The 22,882-nt window shown below is 43.8% G+C and overlaps 1 non-coding gene across 1 annotated transcript; it reads left to right on the top strand.

The window, feature by feature from the left end:
- The first annotated feature begins 9,887 nt into the window (after positions 1-9,887).
- Positions 9,888-9,959, top strand: TRNAA-UGC. The gene has a single exon. It is a non-coding gene; the product is annotated as a tRNA-Ala (tRNA).
- The last annotated feature ends 12,923 nt before the right edge of the window (positions 9,960-22,882 follow it).

Genomic DNA, 22,882 nt, shown 5'->3' with positions numbered 1-22,882 from the left:
CTTCCCTTCATCTATGGCCTTGGTGACTGTTTTGAAGAAGTCGACCAGGTTCAGGAGGCAGGATCTGCCCTTGATGAAGCCAAATTGAGTAGGATCTAGTGTCTGTAGGTCCCCAATGTCTTTGTTTACGAGTTCCATGATGATCCTCTCCATAGCCTTGCAGACTAGGCTAGTCAGGCTTATGGGGCGATAGTTTCCTGGGTCTGCAGAGGCGCCACCTTTGTGGAGTGGGACCACTGTTGCTGTACACCATTCTTTGGGCACATATCCTGTAGTGAGGCTGAGATTGTACGGCAGTTTTACTTGAGGGATTAGTTCTTCTTGGAGTTCATGTAGGACGCACCCCGGGATGCCATCTGGTCCCATGGAAGCAGTGTTTTTTGCTTTGGAGAGGGCGGCCTTCATCTGAGCATCAGAGATGTTTGGGAGGCTGCACTCTGTCGGGATAGATACTTGCTCTTTTGGGGGGGAGGGGGTGGAGAAGTTTGCACTGAACCTGTCTGCCAGGATATTGGCGATGTCTGTGGGTTCAGTGTATTTTTTTGTCATTTAGAATCAACTCAGAACAAGTCTGGGAGTTGCATCCCAGGTTCCTAACATAACTGAAAAAAGCCTAATGATTGTCTTTAGTGTCCTGTGCAATTTTTCTCTCGAAGCTGGCCTTGGAGGATTTTATGAGGATTGTCATTTTTGCTAGTACTGATCAGAGATGCCTTCCCTTTTAGGGATTTTGCTCTATCATGTAGTAGCTTCCTCCTTCTGTTGTACAGTTTATTTATGGCTAGGGTCCACCAGACTGGATGCCTGCCTTTGGATGATTGGGTCTTGATTTTGTTTGGGATAGCATGATCCATGCATTCCTGGCGATGTCCGTAGAATGTGTTTATATAGGATTCTGCAGTTTGGGCCATAGTTTCCACTGGCCCTGGGGCCTTGAAGGATTCCACTTCGGTTTTGAGAAGTGTGAAGTTCGCTTTTGAGAGGTTTTTCACTGCGGTTTTCTGGGCTGGGTGTGGGGTGGGGTCGGGATGTGGATATCCAGTGAAATTAATTTATGGTCTGATCTTACCAATGAGGGATATACTTCTGGTATGGAGCATAGAGTCCCCATGTTGGTAATGATCAGGTCTAGTATGTTTTCTCCTCTTGTGGGAGTGGTGACTAGTTGTTCCATAGCATTTGAGTTTATAAATTCCAGGAACCTTTGGGCTAAGGTGCTGGGGCTTGAGTAATGCTCCCAGCCTATGTTTGGGTAGTTGAAGTCGCCCAATATAATGGTGGTCGGAGAGATCTTCATGTTTTCCAGTGTTTTCAGGAAAGCCGAGTGGGATTCCTGACTTTGAGAGGGTGGTCTGTAGGATGCTATAAACTGAAAAGCAGTCTTGCCCACTGTCAGTTGCACATGGATGGTCTCCGATACTTCGTGCAATGCCACTAACCTGGAGGTGTGGATATCCTTGATAAATATCCTTTTGTGGTTCGGTCCGGGTTTGGGGGCCGAAAAGCATGATATGAGGTATAACCTGGTAGTGCTGGGGTGCTCTCTGGAGCCTTGAACCAGGTTTCTGTCACTGCACAGATATCGATGTTCTCCATACTGAGGAGAGCTTCGAGTGCATGCATCTTGAGGTTAAGACTTCTGGCGTTTAGCAGCATTACCCTTCGTTTCTTGTTCCTTGTGCTGTCTATGGAGGTGGGTTTGACTTTTGAGCCTTGCCTAAAAAAGGCACTATGGGGGTGGCAAGAGCCTTTGCCAATATCCGAAAGCCCAGGGGTGAGAGGTGCAAGCTGTCCCTAGCGAAGCAACGTGGCTTGTCAAGCATGTCATCCCAGGCTGACAGACACTGGATCCCCTTTGAATGACACCAACATTTTAGCCAATTGTTAAAGTCGATCATTTTGTCTTTACACTGTGGCATCATTCTAGGTGAGGGTAAGATGCTGCTCAAGGTCAGGGTCATACCGGCCTGGGATACATGATCAGAGAGCTCCTCTATGTCTCTTTTCATGTAGTCGAGGGAGGTACGCCTCAGGTCATTCATGCCAGCATGTACAATGACTGAGTCATATTTGTATTTGCTTTGGAGTGACCTGAGTGCTTGCGTTATGTGGCGGATCCTAGCGCCCGACAGGCAGCTCACTGTAACCTTCTCTTTATTCAGCCTGGTGAGCAGGACGTCAGTGTGTCTGACAATAGAGTCACCTATTACAAGAGTATCAGGTGTGTTATTCAGCCTTAAGGGCTGTGACTGCTTGGCACACTGACTTTGTGTGCTATGTGTTGTACGTGTTTTGTTTTGGGGTAGCGTTTGCTTGGATGTCTGCTTTGGAGGTCTCTGTTGCTTAGGTAGATTTTTATTTAGAGCCTCTGAGTATGTTTTTGAGTTTTTATGTGTTTGGTTCGCTTTTGTGGTGGGACTATGTGATACTGGAATTGTGTTGTGTGAGGTTACCTTCTCCTCCTGACTGGTTACACCAGTTTTGAGATGAGAGAGCTCAGCCTCCAGTTTGGCTATATGGTTGCATCTCTCACATATATTTGAACCTGTTTGGAGGAGGAGAGGATTGTCCGTGTACATGAGACAGTTGTAACATTGCCTCAAAATTCCCAGATTCACCAGCTGGACTGGAGAGGAAACCACTGACTGACCTTTGGACATGCTAGAGTAATATAGGGAACTGAATGAAAATGGACCAATAGGGGACAAGGTAATTGTAGAGAGTATAAGAGTAAGTAGTGCTTATGGTTTATTAGTGCTAAACTAATATTTAATTATTTATTTAATATTAGTGCTAAACTATATTTGATATAAAAAAGAGAAACAAAAGTGAAAGTGGTCAGACTGAAACTCAGGGTGAAGGAATAAGGGGCCTTGCATTAAAACCGGATGTGTCTGGTGTCTGGGAGAGGGAAGTGAGGTTGGAGATCATGTTTTTTTCCCTCCTTGGAAAACATGGTTGATGGTGATCTGTGGAATCAGGAGAGAAGTCTGGAACCAGTAGTCCCACACCTGCATCTGATCAGCAAGGACAGGAATGCTGTTGGGCCTATTATGTTGTTGTCTTTCGGCTTTTTCCCGGTTAGGGGTCGCCACAGCGGAACTCCGGTCCGCTAACGATTGGCAGTAGATTTTCATGAACGCCGAGGTGCCAGCTCGACGTTCATCCTTCAATGAAGGCATGCCCATTTACGCATGTCTTTCGAACGAGAAGCCAATTTCGATTACCAGACGGCTGTTGGGTGATCTCTACATTTCTCATCAGTGGAACTGCGGTGCCTGACATCCCAAATATTATCGACAGAGTGGTGAAAGGCTTCAGCCGCCATTTTGTACTTTCATAAGATTGTGCTATAGCTTTAACTGGGACTGTGGGGCTAGGCTTTTCCCTTTTCTGAACTGGAACTGTTTAGCTTTATCTCAAAATAGTACTGGCTGTTGTTTTGTGGATCTCATGTTATTCACCCCTCATTGTGGATTTCCCCTTAAATGCTTTGTGGATTACAACTACCCAGGTTTCATATGAGCTCTAACTTCGGGCCCCATCATGCCGGCATTAAGTCTGTAAGTAGTCACTGGCCAATGAACAGGGTGTAACAGAGTGTTTTCACAGTTTGGTCTGATTAGAACTGATCGAGGTTATAGCTGCTCTTAATATTGTTGCATTATAGAATCTTTACTCCTTAATGACATTGCATTTTTGCTCATATTTGAATGACTAGACCTCTCTTATTGAGTTCTGGGAGGTATGTATACCTCATATTGCTTTATTGCTAAACTTTGTGATACTGCAGTAATTTGTTTGCTACTGTGCTGTTGCATATTAAGACTAGAGTTGCCATCTAGAATAAAATTTGTTATTATTTGCAACATTGGTGTGTTGGGTGTAAACAGGGGTGTCACCAGAGTCAGGTAGGAGGGAACCCGTACACTATTCAGCTACACCTGCGGATGCACTACACTGGGTAATAGATTAACTCAGCTTCACATGGATGGGAAGCCTGTTACATTGGAGGGTCGGTCTGTGGGACACACATCTGTCTTTCCAGCATGTTCTTTTTAAGTCACAGACAAAATTCAGGTGCCTAGACTTTGTATTTCTGATACTCTTTGACTTACGAATATGTAGGAGGTTCATAAGTGTGTATTTTGTGATGCCTTGTAAGTGAAGCATAGATCACCCCTCAGCAGTCTATAAGAGACTGAGTAGAGGGAAACAGGAAAGGGCTTTAAGGTGTAGTGCATAAGGCAGGTTTTTTAAATCTTGTATTCTTTTCATAAGGAACCTCTGAGGTAACTCTAGATGCTGCATATTCTTGGCCAGGTAGCTACCAGAGGGAGCATTGTACTTTATGATTGGTCCGATGAGGGTAGAGTACAGTGGGATAATGAACACTTTTGACTCTAGGCGCCATGCCTTACTTACAAGTTGCCCAACATAAAAGGATTTTTTCACCACTGTGGCCACATGGTGATCGAAGGTAATGCTACTGTCTATGTGCGTACCCATATCCCTGACCATTGAGACAACTCTTACGGGAGTATTATCAACATGGTAATTAGCCAGGGTGGTTGACTTCCCAATGGGTACAATTATGCATGAAGACCATGGCTTCAACATAATTTGTTAGTCAGAGATAGACCTTCTTGAAGAATGCTAGAATCTGCAGGGGAATCAGTGATAACTCCCAGGTTGCAATCATCTGCAAACTTAGTCAACCATAAATCATCAGCATTTGCTTCCATTTCAGAGAAATAGATGCAAAAAAGGAGCACACTCAGTACAGAGCCTGAGGGACTCCACTAGTGACTGGCCTTTTGGTGGAGGTGGCCTCACCTATTTTGACCTCCTGGGTCCTGTCAGTGAGTCTATCAGTGAGATTCACTTGTGTTCTTCCTTTAAAGGTATTAAGCTGTACAAAATAATATAAAAGTGAGGTGGTCAGAGGGTCTTACTCTAAAATATCAGTGCAAGGATATATTTGAGTGAAGCTAGGGTAGAATTCAGGTTAGAATGCACTTTGCAAATTGAGTAAGTACTGTCAAGTTTAAGAGTGTTTCAAAGTTGTTTACATAATTCATAATGGGTAGTATGCAGGCCTGTCAGCTCATTTACAAACAATATTGTTCCTTTTCTACACTGTTTGACATTGTCTGATGAAATATAAAAAAATGATTTAGCTTTGTCTCAATAGTGTGCTGCAATTCTCCATGTGATGCTTTCATTGTTTTTGGTCCCCCAGACCTCATGGTATCGGCCCAGTCCCCAGTGCGCCACTTCTATGCCGAGTCTCCCAGCCATCCTCCTATCCCTAGAGCTTTCTGGAATTTTGTGGATACAGTCATGGATCCTAAAGATACCCTGGGAATTCAGCCATGTGTGCCTCCTTCCTGGGGAGTTTATTTTTATATGCCCTACCTGCTTTCCCTTTCCCCATCCCCACACTCATTGACTATATTTGAGGACAACTCTCCTGTATTTACCAAACTTCACCTTAGGAAGCTTCATCAATGAGCACCCTCCCTCCCAGAATGGGCATTCCCATCCCTCCCTGCTGCTCTCTCAGTCACCAAAGCCGCTAATTGAGCACAGGAGAGCTGGGCCAAGGTTAGTGCTTTATCCCTTTATGCCAGTTGAGCAGGGTAGCTGGGCTGTAGTTAAGGATTTATCTCTCTGCACCACTTCAGTGGCAATTTTCATTTTTATGTTGATCTATTTAGTGATGGATGGCTTTCAGTAGGAAACACTTATTTGAGATTACACTTTTCATGAATAAAAGCTCATTATATCTTATAAATTTTGCTGCAGCTGTTGGGCCACTATGAAATATTGTGGATACCACTGTTGGGGAAGGGAGTTATCCCTGTATTTTTCCCTTTTAGAGGTAGCATGAATTTACTCTTTTTGATAACTTCTAACAGTTGCAAAAACTATAACCAGAACAGTTACACAGAATTAGAAGTTGGGTGGTTACCACACACACATACTCGCATGCTCATACTCAGACTGGTGTAAAATACTGCAACAGAGACCACTATGCCATAACACAATGACTCTTTATTGAACAGAAGAAAAAATACTGGTGAAGACTCTCTTTGTATACACTGAGGCAACAGAACTATACAAAGGACTATTTCTCTTACTCCACCAAAAAAAAGTCTGTCAAACCAGTTTTGTCACAATCTAAATGTCCTTTTCAGCATCTTTCTTGATTTTTGACTTCCTAGTAGAAGATATCTAAGCTTCCTTGGGGTATTCCACAAGGTCTTCTTCTTTTTTGTAGCACAATCCTACAAACCATTATTCCATGCCCAAACACCCACATCATTAAGAGGCCAGCTTCTCTAACAGGCCCAAAGCCCACCTTTAATAGAATAAATATTCATTAGGTAAACCTTTCTATCTAATATAAAAATATATTGGTCTATTTTAAAGAAGCAATGTTATTAAGACTGTGTACAAAATGCTCTATTTGCATCAGTGTTATTTAAATTTATGTCTGTTCAGTTTAGTGACAATTTGACATATCATATGGCAAGAACTTCCACATGATGTAATATTCACATGCATAGATATATACCATGAATTTTGATTAAACTGGACCCAGAAGTAACTGAAAATGCAACTTGTAAGCTGAGCAAAATCTGCTGTACCCAAAGTTGTGTAGTATATGTTGGAGAAATACATGGTCTTACCAATAGAAAATGTTAATGTACAGATTTCACCACCACTCATACAGAAAGTCGAAACATAGTTCAAACTATATACATTCAAAACGGTGCAGTTATTGCACCTGAGCATTGAATTTCCACTGCTCTTTTTGACAAACACACAAGATCCTTGGCATCCATTTGAGCTAACACCTCTTTGGCAAATGGGACCTCAGTTTAATATATCATCTGAAGGGTGGCAGATTCAGGAGTTTGTAGCTCTCTTGTGCTATACTGCAGCGCCTTTAATGGGAAATTAACCCAAGTAGTGAGCAGACTACCATTACATGGTGGATGTGCCTGCAGAGCACACACAGGGGTTATAAAGTAAAACTGATGATACCTTTAAGAAATGTCTTCAAAGTATAGGATTTTTCCCAGCAGAGAAGGAAGAATCCAGTGGATGAGGGTACGGGTACAAGGGGCTGACATGACGTTGCTTCACGTAGCATATCTAGACACTCACAACAGTAGACATACAGAACTTTGAGATTTAAGAGATCTCAGAGTACAGCTAACTGTTTCTCTTCGACAGGAATGACTTAATTTGATTGGAGCACAGTCCCAGGATGCCATCCCAATATGTAATTCACTTTATTGGAGTAACACTAACAGATCACTTAAAGGTGTCCCTGTGTTAGACACCCTAGAAATGCAGGAGGGCTACACAGTTTGGGCTGAAAACTGTTGGTTGGCATGTAACACTGTAGGGTGTCATTTTCATCATGCCAAAACAAGAACAAATGGCTTAGAAATGGATATATAATGGTCTAGATAGCTATTGGGCATAGCCTACAAAAATCAGTGCTAGACAAAGCTTACAAGCTGACGAAGCACATGACAATACCTTTGTAGCAGAGAGTGACAATCAAAAGAAAGAAAAGCACAACACAATATGATCAGGAATAGTATGCTTATTAGAACATAGCTGCACTGTTTACAGTACATTTATTATTTATTTATGCACTTATTGACATTTGATTAAAGAATATAATGTATAATCTCAGTAATGCAGTCAAAAGACAGATGGGCCCTTGTGTTTAATATCCCCCTATCACAAAGTGAGAACGCAACCCTTGTATTCAAAAGTGAATTTTTGATCTAGACATAATGACAGATAGTACAGTATTAAGCTTATATGCAGTATTGACCATCATTATTTTATAGAAAATGTTTCCAATGTGTGCTATGTATCTTCAGTAATATCAGTAACATAGGGTTATTGCATGTTCTACTTTATGTAGTACAGGCCATGCCTGAAGAGTTGTGTCCTGAGAAACAACATCAAAAATGGCAAATGTATGAGAATTTTAGGACAAAAGTGTATGCTATGTTTCCTTCAGCACCTTAATAAAACCTTTATTGTGTATTTTAAAGACTTAAATATTAAACCAAACAGCATAAACAAATCAAATTCTAAAAAAAGAAAGGCTTTTATTTTGGCAGCAAACCAAAGTCCATTCCTTTGCACTGGTTGTAGGTGTGTTTTGTCCTACAAAATCTCACATTTTCATAAATAGTCCCACTTTGGATACTCGGAGATGTGGCAGTCCTACAATGACACTGTATATTTGTTTGTGTCTTTTGGCTTTTCCTGGTTAGGGGTCGCCACAGCGGAACTCCGGTCCGCTAATGATTGGCAGTTGATTTTTTACGTACCGGCTTGCCAGGCCTGACGCACAACCTTCAACGAAGGTACGCCCATTCATGCATGTCTCCACGCAGAAGACGCTCTAGCTGAGAATCGAACCGGACAGCGTCTTACTGTGAGGCGACAATGCTACCGCAGCACCAAAAGCAGTTTATGAAGGGAGGCAACACATACAAGTAAAATTATTTATCTTGTGCTGATTTGCCATGAAGAGCAAGGCATTAGAAAATATAAGGTAGTGAACACTGTAGGATACTAGTTGTCACTGCTCTGACGTTGCCACCATGTGAGTTAGTTGGGATGGCAACAACAGTTTGGAAAGTGTCATATCGAACTAAAGGTTGTCAGACAGGGAATTAGCTAGTCATCAAGTATTGCAGACAGACTGATAACAAGCCTGCATTGTATCATTTCTGTACTTGTGTACAGATAAAAACGCTGGAATCAGATACAAATGCATATAGCTGTAAGGTAGAAAGAGGGAAAACTGCTTAAGAGGATATTGTACAATGCAGGCAGTAAGTCATCAACACGCAGCATCTAAGTAGCAAATGCATGAGGACAGCACAGAATAAAATATGAAATTAAAGGAATGGATGAGTGTGTCCGCCATACCTCTCAACTCTTCAGATTGTTTCAGAAAGAACAGATTTTCATCTCATATTTTTGGTCTGTTCCACATAAAACATGTAGTTTTCCGCCAACCCACTGAGGATCAAAGTGACTAAAGAATAACATACATTTGAGTTCAGACTTCTTATCCTTCAGAAAACACATGCTGACACAAATCCTGTTATTCTAGTAGCTTTCTGAGTTTATATGAGGAATATAGATTAGAAAATGAACGGAACTGAAGTCTGTTTACTAATGTGTGAACCTTGTATCACATGTGCTTTTTTAAAGAGCTGCTAGCAGGTCAGTGAACCATCAGATTTGCCTAGAATTCAGGGATCAAAAAAATGGGACATGAAAAATGAGATAAGACTGTCTCTACAGCTGTTTGAAAATTGCATCATTCAGATGCTTTCTACAGAATCTAGGGCATTTTTGTCATAAAATGATTGCAGTTACATAGCATTCAGAAATCAGCACAAAATAAAATATGAAATTAACAGAAAGCTCTTTTACCAATGTTTTAACTTTGCATTGCTCATATGTTTTCCTGCAGGGTGGTGGCAAGACAGGTCACTAAATTCCTGAAAAACTAGTTTTCTCCGTGGATAAACAGAACAAGTGAAAGTAATGAACACATCAGTGAGAGCTGTTGTGAGTGCAGCTGCAATATGAGATGGAATCTGACTAACACCTCTGAAGCTTCCTTAAGCACCCTCCCCCAACCCCCATAGTCCAAACTGGGACATGCTCAAAAAAAGAGACTGAAAATGTAAAAAAGACCAGCATCAAAACAAAAAATCCCTGGTACTGCCCCTTTAACATTCAGGGATATCCAGCCCACTATTGTAAAAGTAAATTTAATTGTGGTACAAACTGGGTAGAAAACATGGCATACACAATCCATATTCATAGGGGATGTAGCTCAGTGGTAGAGCGCATGCTTTGCATGTATGAGGTCCTGGGTTCAATCCCCAGTATCTCCACACTTCTTTTAATTTTTTTGTCTGTAATTTGACACTAGACATATTAATAGCTTTTTAGTCTGCTTTCATTTTGGTCTCTGATAGAAACTGTGTGATAGTTTTCCTGTAGCAGAACTACATGTTACCTGTTAATGATATTAAGTTGATGTCTTCTGAAGTGCACATACTTAAAGGTGGTGCTTGCAAACTGTGTATATAGGGATTAAACATTTCACGTTCTTTCTGGGAAATCTTCTATGTATTTCATTATTCTACTTATTTTCTTTGCTGTTTTTGGACAGCCATCACTCTCTTTTAGGGCACCAGATAGTTTTACCCTAAGTCTGTTTTATCTGATGTTGTCTGTCACCAAATAGCTGGGTAATACTTCAGTGAATTCTTACTTTGCAGGTAGCATTGTTCATAGGCTCATAGGAAGGTACTAGGCTATTGGCCCTAAGGCCCTTACAAGCCTAGCCAAGAATTTAGCCCATGTTTCAACAAGTCAGCACCCAATGCCCCTGTGCAGCAGGGACTCAGGTGAAATCCCAGGGATGTATTTTCTGTTTCCCATCCAGTTATCCAGGTTGCACTTAAGAAGGGGTAAAGAGGTATCTGCTTGACATGGAGAGGGGTCTATTCCACAGATGGGGGAGTATCTGGGACACATCTGTCCCACAAACAAGACCTATTGATGTCACAGACCAGGTTGAGGCCGCTCGTGGTTACTCGAGTGGAGCTTGAATTGTGGATATGCAGCACTCCCATCAAGGCGGGTTCTGAGATCTCCTTGTATGCCATGAGCGGCCTCAAATTGTGGATATGCAGCAGTCCCATCAAGATGGGTTTTGAGATCTCCTTGTATGCCAGACAGAGGTCACCTCTGAGGAGTCTGTATGAAACTGAGTAGAGGGACAGGGCTTTTATACTATCTGTATAGGGTAGATTTTTGAAGTCCTGGATTCTCCTAGTGAGGAACTTTTGTGGTCTCTCCAGCTGCTGCATGTGGTTTGCGAGGTACATGCCAAATGGGGCATTGTACTCAATAATGCTTATATGGGAAGAATACAACCTCCTTGTCCCTGGATGAGATACCCTTACTTATGAGGTGGGCCATGTAGAAAGCTTTCCATACAATGGAAGCAACATGGTGGTCAAAAGTCAGGTTGCTAGCAACCTGGGTGCCCAAATCCCTCATAACTGATTGTGTGCTTAAGACATTGTTAATGTGATAATTTGTGGGGATGTCACTCTCCCCAAAGGGGGTATTCAGCTTGAGGCCATGTTTCTGGTATATTAAATTTTTACAGGGACATTGGAGGTACTGTAGTCTGCAAAAAACAATGCAGTAGTTGCAGCTGGGTAGTGAAACCAGTGATCAGATCATTCCTATAACAGGATTTTATGCATTGACTTGCTATATTGGGTTGAAATTTTACTTGAAAAAAAAATCAGTGGTAGACATTACCTTACAAGCTGATAATGCACATGGCAGTGCTTTTATAGCAGGGTAAAAACTCTTTAACTGCACTTTGAAAGTCCAGTTAAAAGTCCTTTCTTGTCCATTGTAATTTAAGCAATCTATTTGTAATGGTCTCAATGTGCACATACTTATAGTGATAGTGATATTATAAGTTAGCAAATGGTGGACTTCTGCTTACACTTTATTGTTTCTTAACTTATAAATCCTACGCTCTCCTTGGATATACTACCAGGTTAGCCTACTAGGCATTCAATACCCTGTCATTCTTAAAAACACTGTCTAGAATTTTCTGAGTAAAAATTCATAATTTGTTTATATCTGTTTGTGTTTGTTTACATCTGTGTAAAAATCCTTTTATTTGTGTTTTATTTTGTGTTTTAAACTGTAACAATGTAACTGTTTGTTGAATGTCTTTTTGGAGCTTTTTTTTCCCTGGGCCTCCACTGAAATTGGACATGTATCCAGTCGTACTATCCCAGTAAACAAATGTAAAATAAATAAATAATAAAGTTTTATGCCCCATTTGGTTTTAGCTCTTGTCTTAGTATTTAATAGAAAGTTTTATTCATGGGGAAGCAGTAATGGAGAAGGGACTTGCCTGTATTACTTAACAGACTATACACATTCAAAACAGTGTAGTTATTGCAGCTGAGCAGTGAAATTCCACTGGTCTTTTTAACGAGTGCTTAACATCCTTGGCATCCATATGAGATAACACCATCTTTGGCAAATGGGACCTCAGTTTAACATATCACATTAAGGCTGGCAAATTCAGGAGTGTATAACTCTATTGTGCTTTACTGCAGTGCCATTAATGGGAAATAACCCAAGTACCTTGGGCAGTGAACCCACAACCTTTTCATGGTGGAAATGCCTGGAGAACATACAGAAGGGTATTAAAGTAAAAGCGATGGTAACGTTTTAGAGGTGTCTGCAAAGTATAGCATTTTTCCTATCAGAGAATAAATAACCTAATGGATGTAGGTCATGGATACAAGTGGCTGACGTGATGTTGATTCAGGTAACATATCTAGACACTCGCAACTGTAGACATGCACAATTTTGTGATTTAAGAGATCACAAAATACAGCTAACTGTTTTACTTTGACATGAAAGATATAATTTGATTACAGCATAGTGACAGAATGCCACCCCAATGTGTAATTCACTTTATTGAAGTAACACTTGCAGATCACTTAAAGGTTTCCCTGTGCTGGACACCCTAGAAATGCAGACAGGCTACACAATTTTGGGCTGAAAACTGTTGACTGACAGTACTGTATTAAGGAATGGTTATAATGTAGTATTGACCATCATTATTTTATATAAAAGGTTTCCATGTGTGCTATGTATCTTCAGTAATGTCAGTAGCATAGGGTTATTACATGATGTTATGTAGTTTTATCTCGCCTACATTCTTACCTGTGGGTTCGGAGCCGAATATCGGCTCCGACTCGGCCAGACTTTTCTAGCTCGAAGTCTTCTATTGGCTGAGCTAAGCAGGTATCCCATGGTGCACTGCTCCATATCCCAGATCTCGTTTGCCGCTCGTGTAGCACGGACGTGGTCTCGCTCTTGGCTGTGGCTAAGTACCTTTTTTCTTGTCTTGAGAAAAAATTTGTTCATAAACAAAAAGCTATTTTCATAGCTATTGTCTTTAGTGTTGTTTAGGTTTTTGGTAGTGTGCTTGTTTTGTGGTATCCCGCTAACTCTTCCCTCGGGCTAGGCCCGTTTCAGTTAGAGGACCTAGTCTTTTGTCCTGTCTGTTCACTAAACCGTTTAAGTTAGAGGTTTGGTTTTGTTCCCTTACCTTGTGGTCATTGACCGTTTTAGTTAGAGGTTTTTGACATAGTTTTCTCTCAGTGTGTGTGTACTGTTACAATTTATAACTGGTTCCCGCGTTTATTGTGGTGTTGAGCTTCTGTGAGTTTCTTGTTAGACCATTTCTTAGGTTGCGTTGTTGGTGTTTGTTGTGAAAAATGTCCAAAGATTCCAAGGAGCACAAACCTTCGGGTTTCAAAAAGTGCTCTAAATGTGGGTACAAAATGTCCATCACCGATGGGCATTCTATTTGTGTCTGTTGCCTGGGAGTCATTCATCTGCAGGAGTCCTGCAGTTTTTGCCATGCATTCAGTCCCAGAGTGCTCCAAGAGAGAAAGAATAAGCTGATCTTAAAGGGAATCTTGAAACCCTCTTTCGAAGAGACCTTGGATTCTACTCCCAGTGCTAAGTCTAAATCATCCAAGTCAAAAAAGAGATCTCCGGCTCCGTCAGCTTCATCGGAGCCTCCGGAGAAAGTCACAAAAATTGCATTGACCTCCTCGGCTCCACTGTCCTCGGGGCCGCAGGAGGTGTCGGTGTTGATGGAACCGGTGTCGGCTCCAATTATATTGGAACCTCTTCAGATCCAATCGCCCAGTCTCAGACCATTTTCTCCTGAGAGGAGATCTGGATCTCCTGCTCTGTCCTCCAAATCCTCCAGGACCCTTTCGGATGTGGATGTTGATAGTCTGGTCCAGAGGCTCCACCAGTCATCGGTTTTGGCAAAATTATTTTCGGCTCCAGCCCAGTCGGCTCCGGAGCCCGTCCCGACCCCTTCTTCGATCATTCCTCCTCCGAGCGCATCTTGGTCTTCGGAGCCGGAGTGTTCAGTGCTGTGTGATGTTCCTAGGCCGGTTCCGATGGCCCCTCCGGCTCCATCGGTACGGCGTCACCTCTGACCTCGTCTGCTCTATCCTCGGGGTCCAGGACTCGGGATTCTTCAGTCGGGCCCAAGGGGGACATCTCGGGACATATTTCAGTTCCGAGTCTCCCTCTCCCCACCTCGGCTCGGGGAACTCCGACTCCTGTCATGGTCTTGGAGGCTGGTCGGTCCTCGGACTCGGGGGGGGCCTGCCTTCAAGGCCATGCGGACTGCGCTGGCCAGATCATCAGCTACATCAGGTGGGTCAGTCACTCTATCCCCCACCACTCCAGTGAGAGCCTCTGATCACCACATATCCATGGACAGCAGAGCACCAAGGCCTAGGGATACCCCCACGAGTGGTCCCCAACTTTCTGAGGGCCCTTCAGAGTTTGTGCCTGAGGAGCCCCCTAGAAAGAAAACGTGCAAGAGGAAGCACATAGACTCCCAGGATGAGTCCCTCACCTCTGATACTGACCTCGAGGAATCGGATGGGTCCCCCAAGTCATCCTCTGATGATGTTTCCTTCTCTGACATCCTGGAGATACTGAAACAAAGAGGTGACTGGCCATTCAAAGCCCCTTCTGAGGAGGAGTCAGTATTCCTTAATGCCTTTGGTGATCAGCCCTCCGCCTCCTGGGTGTCCCCACCCTTCGACGAGCTCCTTGATTTGATCTGTCGAAGGGTGTGGGAAAACCCTGATTCTGTGGAGCCTGTACCCAGGCGTCCCAACAAGTTTCTTTCTGCTCCCCAGGGCAAGGAGTTTCTGTCCAAAGGAGTCCCTGTAGATGCCATGGTGGTGGCGGCGGCCACTCAGAAGGAAGTTGCAGAGACCTCTTCCTCTGTCCATCCTCCTAACAAGGAGTCTAGGACCATGGACTGGTATGGGAAGTGTACCCTCTCGTCAGCAACCTTTACCTTACGGTCGCTGAACTATCTGTCTCATTTCACTCGGCTCCAGAGAGATCTCCTCAAGGAGTTAGGAGATACTCTTGCGGGTAACGTCCCTGAGGTGGTGGCCCAGACGGTTAACGCCCAGGTGTCTACCCTCAATTCCATTGTCATCTCCTCCATGCGGCTCATTTTGTATGCAGCCGAGGGAGCAAGTAGGGCAGCAAGCTCAGGAGTCGCCCTTAGAAGGCAAGCCTGGCTGCGCCTTTGTCACTTTGCGGAGGCCTTCAAGTCTTCCTTCAGTGACGCCCCCTTTGATGGTTCTTCTTTGTTCGGAACCAAAGTGAAAGACACCCTCACCGGGTGTGAGCAAGAGGAAAAGACCCTGTCTGCCATAGGGGTCCATTTTTCCCTTCCTTCTAGGCCTTACCCCAAGGCCTAGCGGGGTGGGAAGATGTGGTTCAAGAAATCACAGAGGTTTTTTTCCTACTGCACAAGGTGAGTCCCCCTCCAGAGGCAGAGGAGGGGGAGGTTATTCAGGGAGATGCCGCCCTAGAGGCAGAGGGGGCCCCCACAATTTGGGAGACCGCAATTCCTTTTGCGGCTCTCCCTACTCTCATCCTGAGGGAGTGCCCGGCTGTGCTTATCCGGAGCCAGTCGGGGGTCGAATTTCGTTATATGCGAAAGCCTGGAAAAGCATCACCCAGGACCAATGGGTATTACGAATAATTTCCGGAGGTTATCTCATTCCGTTTACATCAGACCCCCCTTCAGTCAGAAAAATCCCAGACATTCCACCCAGTCAAAGGGATCAAGCAGCCTCAGAGGTTTCAAAGCTGCTAGGAAAAGGAGCCATCCAGCGTGTCCCCTCAGACCAAATCGGATTAGGGACTTACTCAAGATTCTTTTTGGTGCCGAAAAGAACAGGGGACCTGAGACCCATATTAGATCTCAGCCAACTGAACAACTATGCACAGAAGTCCAAGTTCCGTATGGTCACACTACAGTCGATTCTCCCATTGTTGGGAGAGGAGGTATGCATGTGCTCCATCGACCTCAAGGATGCCTACTACCATGTGAAAATGGACAGGGCATCCAGGAGTCACCTATGCTTCCGGCTGGGAGCCAGTCATTTCCAGTTTCGAGCCCTACCCTTTGGTCTCATCACAGCCCCCAGGGGTTTTCACCAAGTGTATGGCGGTGGTGACTGCTCTCTTGAGACGTCAGGGATTCCACGTGTTTCCGTATCTGGATGACTGGCTCTTTATCGCCCCCACCAGGCATCAACTAGTCCAAACCAGGGACGCTACCATCACTCTATGTCAACAGTTGGGTATAACACTAAATTGGGAAAAATCTGCTTTGTTGCCCTCGCAGCGTGTCACCTTTATAGGCGCAGAATTAGACACCATTCGAATGCGAGCATTTTTACCGCAGGAGAGGATCAGAGTCTTACAACAACAGATACACATCCTGATGCCCCTGAGGAAAGTGAAGGCAAGATGGGTTCTCCAACTCCTATGGACCATGGCAGCAACAATTATGTTGGTCCCTCTAGCGAGATTGCACATGAGACTTTTCCAATGGCTCCTCTTTGTTCAATGGTCTCTCCATAAATTTCCACTTTCTCACCCCATTTTGCTCACAGACAGATGCAAACAGGACATCAGTTGGTGGCTTTGCACCAACAATTTGGACAGGGGAAGGCCCTTCGTTCCACCCATCCCATTTGCCACAGTGACCACGGACGCCTCCCAGATGGGGGTGGGGGGGCATTATCTTGGCAGGACAGTCCAAGGCACATGGCAAGATCACGAGATACATCTGCATGTCAACGTCCTATCGATGAGAGCAGTGCTACTTGCGTTGCAGGCACTTCAGAGCTTTCTACCTCTAGGGACATTTGCAATACACTTGGACAACATGTCAGTAGTGTGGTATCTAAACAAGCAAGGGGAAACCATGTCTTACCCCCTGTGCAGAGAGGCCATGCGAGTGTGGCAGTCGGCAGTAACTTCCCAACGGTTTCTGGTGGCAACACACATTCCGGGGAAGTCCAATGTGATTGCGGACAGGCTAAGCAGAGCTATTCTGATGCCTTACGACTGGTCCCTGAATCGTCTAGTTGCAGAGCGAATCTTCAGCAGATGGGGTCAGCCTTGCTGCGACCTTTTTGCCAGCCCCCTCAATGCAAAATGCAGCAGCTACTTCACGCTGATCCCCCCACAGGTGGAGTCACCCAGGGACGCTCTAGTTCACGATTGGCCCTCCGGTCTGCTTTATGCTTTCCCTCCGTTTCCCTTGCTGTCAAAGGTGATTCAGAAAGCGCAATCCTTGGGAAGCAGAATGATTTTGATTGCTCCACACTGGCCTAGTCAAGTCTGGTTCCCTTTTCTTCAATCATACATTGTTGACACTCCTTGGATTCTGGACCCTCAACCAGATTTACTGACACACATGTCGAGACAGTTCCACCCCTCCCTGATGACCCTCCGGTTGACAGCCTGGCTACTCCACTTCCATCGTTAGTTAGGCTTCATAAATTTTCACCGGAAGTGGTTCACATATTATCTTTCTCTCATAAGCCATCTACTAGGAAGATTTATTCTAGCAAATGGAAGAGGTTTTCTATTTGGGTGCATACCGAAGGAATTGATCCTTACACAGCTCCAATTGCTTCAGTCTTGGAGTTTTTGTCTATGCTTTTCCATCAGGGTTCTGCATCAGCTACCATCAACGTTCAATTGGCAGCGATCTCTAATTTTCATGTTGCTAATGAGCCTAGTCTCATGGCTAATAGAATCTGCAAGGCTTTCCTGAAGGGTACTGTGTTACTCCGTCCCTCGGTATCCGGACCGATCATGCCCTGGGATCTCAATTTTGTTCTACAAGCCCTTACTTCACCACCTTTCGAGCCTGCAGCTACCTGTGAATTGAAATTCTTGACCTGGAAAACAGTCTTCTTAACAGCAATCACTTCAGCAAGGCGAGTTTCAGAAATTCAAGCCCTCTCCATCAAACCTCCATACTTAATCTTCCATAACGACCAAACCCTTCTTCTCATGTTTCAAACAAAGCAGAATTTAAATTTCATCAACTGCGTTTCTATCCAACAAAAAAGAAACAAAGTGATCAACTATGATATGTTTTTTTGGAAAAAAAAAATGCAGTTCCCAGTCTCCAAGATCACCTATCCAGATGGATAGATGGTTGCATCTCTTTCGCTTACCACGCAGGAAAAAAGATCTTTTCTGGCTTCGGCTCACTGCTCTACTCGGGGCTGTTTCTCTACATACTATCTATCCCAGATTGTCAATGGGATATGTGCTGTGCTGCAGCTACTTGGGCTCCTCACTCACATTTTTCATTACATTACAAATTGTGGTTGGTTTTCTAGGGCAGGGTCCTTTGGCTCCACAGTCCTAGGGCTGTCCCACGGTAAGAAGATAGTAGGCGAGATAGGACTATAACATCAAGAAGTACTCACCATAATGTATGTTGTATGTAGTCCATCTGCCTGTCATTCTACCCACCCTCCACCTTCCCCTTCCTGGAGGATCTGGAGGTTAGGTTTCTATTCACGGAGTTCAGCTTATTCTTTTTATCTGGATATTGTGTAAGCATGGGGTATGAATGAGTATTGCAGCAAACTAGATCTGGGGATATGGAGCAGTGCACCCTGGGATACCTGCTTAGCTAGAAAAGTTTGGCCGAGTCGGAGCCGATATTCGGCTCCGAACCCACGGGTAAGAATGTGAGGCGAGATGGTTCATAGGTTCATAGTTTGGTACTAGGCTATTGGCCCTAAGGCCTATGCAAGCCTAGCCGTAGCAATTCCCTGGAAATTTCTTCCCACAATATTTACTTCTTTGGGCCCTAGTCAGCAGGCGACTGACATGATCCGGGTGAATTTCCTATCTCCCATCCAATCATCAAGGTTCCTTTGAAGCTGCTTGACCTGTATGGGCAGTCTATTCCAGGGTATGGGGAGTCTCTGGGTCAGGAACCTATCCCTCCAGCATGTTTTGTTCATTGTGATGATAAGGTTTAGATCCCTGGAGCGTGTGGCTCTGAGGGATTGGGATTTCTTTAAGTGGAGCATGTCCAACAGCTCAGGGTTTGACATGGCCTTGTATGTTAAGCAGAGATCGCCTCTGAGTAGACGATATGCCACAGAATATAGCTGGAGTTTTTTTAGATGGTCAGCATATGGCATCTGCTTTAGGCCTGTGATTCTTTTAGTGAGATATTTCTGTGGCCTTTCCAGCTGTTACAGATGTCTTGTGAGGTACATACCAAATGGGGCATTATACTCTATAATGGGTCTAATGAGGGATGAGTACAGTGGGACAGTGACCTCTTTTTTTTTTTTTTTTTGGATGAAAAGCCCTTAGTGATGAGGTGTGCCACATAGAAGGATTTTCTGACTGTTGTGGCGATGTGGTTATCAAAAGTGAGACCACTGTCCACTTGTGTCCCTAACACTTTCGATGTTTAGTGTCCTGCCACCTATGTGGTAGTTCATGGGTACATGTTTTTTTCCAAAGGGGATAACTATACATTTCTTGGCATTAAGCTTGAGCACAAGGCTCTGGCACCAGGCATCTGTTTCTGTAAGGCCCTTTTGTAGAATATCCACATCATTTGGGAATTCTATAATGGCTCCCAGTTTGCAGTCATCTGCAAACTTTGTTAGCCAGAGTCCCTTAGTGTTGATTTGTACTTCAGAGAAGTAGATGCCAAACAAGAGTGGTCCCAGGACTGAACCCTGAGGTACTCCACTTGTCACTTGTCTGGAGCTGGATTTGGAGTCAGCTACTTTTACAGTTTGGGTTCTGTCAGTAAGCCAGTTGGCAACCCATTGAGTGACGTAGGGATTTATGCCCAGCTTAGTAAGTTTAGCTATGATTCCAGAGTGGGGGATGGTGTCGAAAGCCTTGGCGAGGTCCAGATAGGCTGTGTGGACCACATTACGCTTGTCCACAGCTCTGGAGACTGATTTGAAGAAATCAATCAGATTCAGGAGACAAGATCGGCCCTTCACAAACCCAAACTGGGTAGGGTCCAGTGTTTGAAGGTTGCCAATGTCTTTCTTTGTAAGTTCCATGATAATGCGTTCCATGCCCTTGCAGATCAGGCTTGTCAGACTGATGGGACGGTAGTTCCCAGGATCCAAGGCGGATCCTTCCTTGTGGAACGGGATAACTGTACCTGTGCGCCACTCAGTGGGCACAAAGCCTGAGGTGAGGCTATGATTAAACAGGACACTTAGGTGGGGTGCCAGTTCATTTTGTAGTTCATGTAGTACACAGCCTGGGATGTCATCTGGTCCCATGGATGCTGTATTCTTAGCTTTGGAGAGTGCTGTTTTTTACCTGTGTGGCTGTGATTATCAGAATTTGGCAATCTTTTGGTATTGAGATGGACCCTTTAGGGGGTGAGAGGGGCATGACATTGGCACTAAATCGATCTGCCAGGATATTGGCAATATCCTTGGGATCAGTATATTTAATGCCATTCTGTTGTAGCTCAGAGCAGATCTGAGCATTGCCACTTAGATTCTTGACATAACTATAGAATGCCTTGTGGTTGTCTTTGGAATCTTTGGCAATTTTATTTTCGTAACTAGCTTTTAAGGATTTTATGAGGGATCTCAGTTTCTTACTGAGGCTGATGAGGGAGTTTTTTGCATTCTGGGATTTTCCTCTTTTCTGCATCAGTTTCTTCCTTCTATTGTATAGTTTGTTCATAGCAGCGGACCACCAGATTGTCTTCCTTTTTTTGGAGAAGATCATCTTGGTTCTATTTGGGATGGCACAATTCATGCACGAGTGGATGTGCTCGTACAGTGCTTTAGTGTAGGATTCTGCAGTCAAACTTCCAGATCCCATCTGCGTGGGTGTTGTGAAGTTTGTCACTTCTGACTTCCGTAGCATGAAGTTGGCTTTGGAGAAGTTTTTTAAGGAGGTTTCCTTACTGGGGGTGGGTGTGGGATGTGGATGTCAAGGGTGATTTGCTTATGGTCAGACCTGACCAATGAGGGAGTGACCACTGGTGTGGAGCATCTGTCTCCCATGTTCGTAATGACCAGGTCTAGGATATTGGAGCCCCTGGTGGGACAATGGATTAGTTGATCCAGGGCGTTGGAATTTATAAATTCCAAGAACCGTTGGGAAAAGGAGTTGGAACTTGAGTAGTTTTCCCAGTTAATGGCAGGGTAGTTGAAAACACCCAGTATTAGGGTGTTTGGTTGTATCTTAATATTTTCCAGTATGTTTAGGAAGGTATAGTGAGAATCTTGGGGTATGGTGGGGGATCTGTAGCAAGCTACAGTTTGGATTGCAGTCTTACCTAGTGTTACTTGCACCTGGAGAATTTCAGATGCATTGTGTTGGGCAACTAGCCTGGAGGTGTGAATATCTTTAGTGAATATGGACACTTCTCCACCTTTAGTGTTTCGGTCTTGGTTTTGTGGCCGAAAAGTGTGGTAAGAATTGTGGTATTGCAAGGGTGCTCTCAGGAGCCTTGAACCAGGTCTCAGTCACTGCACAGATATCGATGTTCTCCATTTTTAGGAGTGTGCATTTTGAGGTTTAGACTTCTAGCATTGAGTAGCATTACCTTCAGATTTTGCATGCTTGTATCTGTTACGGTGGTGGTTTTATCCTTTGAACCTTGCCTAAAAAAGGCACTATAGGGGTGGCAAGAGCTTTAGCCAGTAACCTGAATCCCAGGAGTGACAGGTGCAGACCATCTCTTGCAAAGCATCATGGTTTGTTGATCATGTCTTCCCAGGCAGACAAATACTGGATCCCCTTTGTATGAGACCAGAAGCTTAGCCAATTGTTGAAGTCAATCATTTTCTCCTTTTACTGTGGTATCATACCTGCCTGGGTCACATGATCCAAGAGCTCTTCCATGTCTCTTTTCATGTAGTCCAGGGAGGTACGTCTCAAGTCATTCACTCCAGCATGGACAATGACAGAGTCGTATTTGTACTTGTTGTGGAGTGACTTGAGTGCATGCGTTATGTGGCGGATCCTGGCACCCGACAGGCAGCTGACTGTAATTTTCTCCTTGTTCAGCCTACATACATCGAAGGTTATGGTGAGTACATAACTTCTTGTTCTACTTTACGCAGTACAAGCCATGCCTGTAGACTTGTGTCCTGTGAAAAAAACATCAAAAATGGCAAATGTATGAGAATTTTAGGACAAAAGTGTATGCTATGTTTCCTTCAACACCTTCAGAAAACCTTTATTGTGTATTTTAAAGACTTAAATATTACACCAAACAGCATAAACAAATCAAATTCTAAAAAAAGAAAGGCTTTTATTTTGGCAGCAAACCAAAGTCCAGTCATTTGCACTGGTTGTAGGTGTGTTTTGTCCTACAAAATCTCACATTTTCATAAATAGTCCCACTTTGGGTACTTGGAGATGTGGCAGTCCTACAGTGACACTGTATATAATTGTGCAACAGCAGTTTATGAAGGGAGGCAACACACATACAAGGAAAATTATTTATTTTGTGTTGCTTTGCCATGAAGAGCAAGGCATTAGAAAATATAAGGTAGTGAACACTGTAGGATACTAGTTGTGTCACTGCTCTGACGTTGCCATCATGTGAGTTAGTTAGCTAGCAGACTTTAATTAACTCCAAGCTTGTAAATATTGTAAACATCTGAAGAGCCAAAAAAAAATTGTTTTTAAACTGTCTCATGATGTATAACACTTTGCAGTTTCCTGAATGTATGAATCTTACTTTTGTATTTCATCTCTAACATTATGTAACCTTTATTTGTATTTTGTAACCTTTATTGTATTGTATTGCTCATGGAGCTTTTCTCCTCGGGCCTCCACTGAAAATGGGCACTTCTTGGCCCAG

The sequence above is a fragment of the Protopterus annectens genome, chromosome 16.part0 (assembly GCF_019279795.1).
Source record: "Protopterus annectens isolate FY-2018-M chromosome 16.part0, PAN1.0, whole genome shotgun sequence".
Taxonomy (NCBI): Eukaryota; Metazoa; Chordata; order Ceratodontiformes; family Protopteridae; genus Protopterus; species Protopterus annectens.
This window is presented reverse-complemented; position numbering and strand designations above follow the sequence as displayed.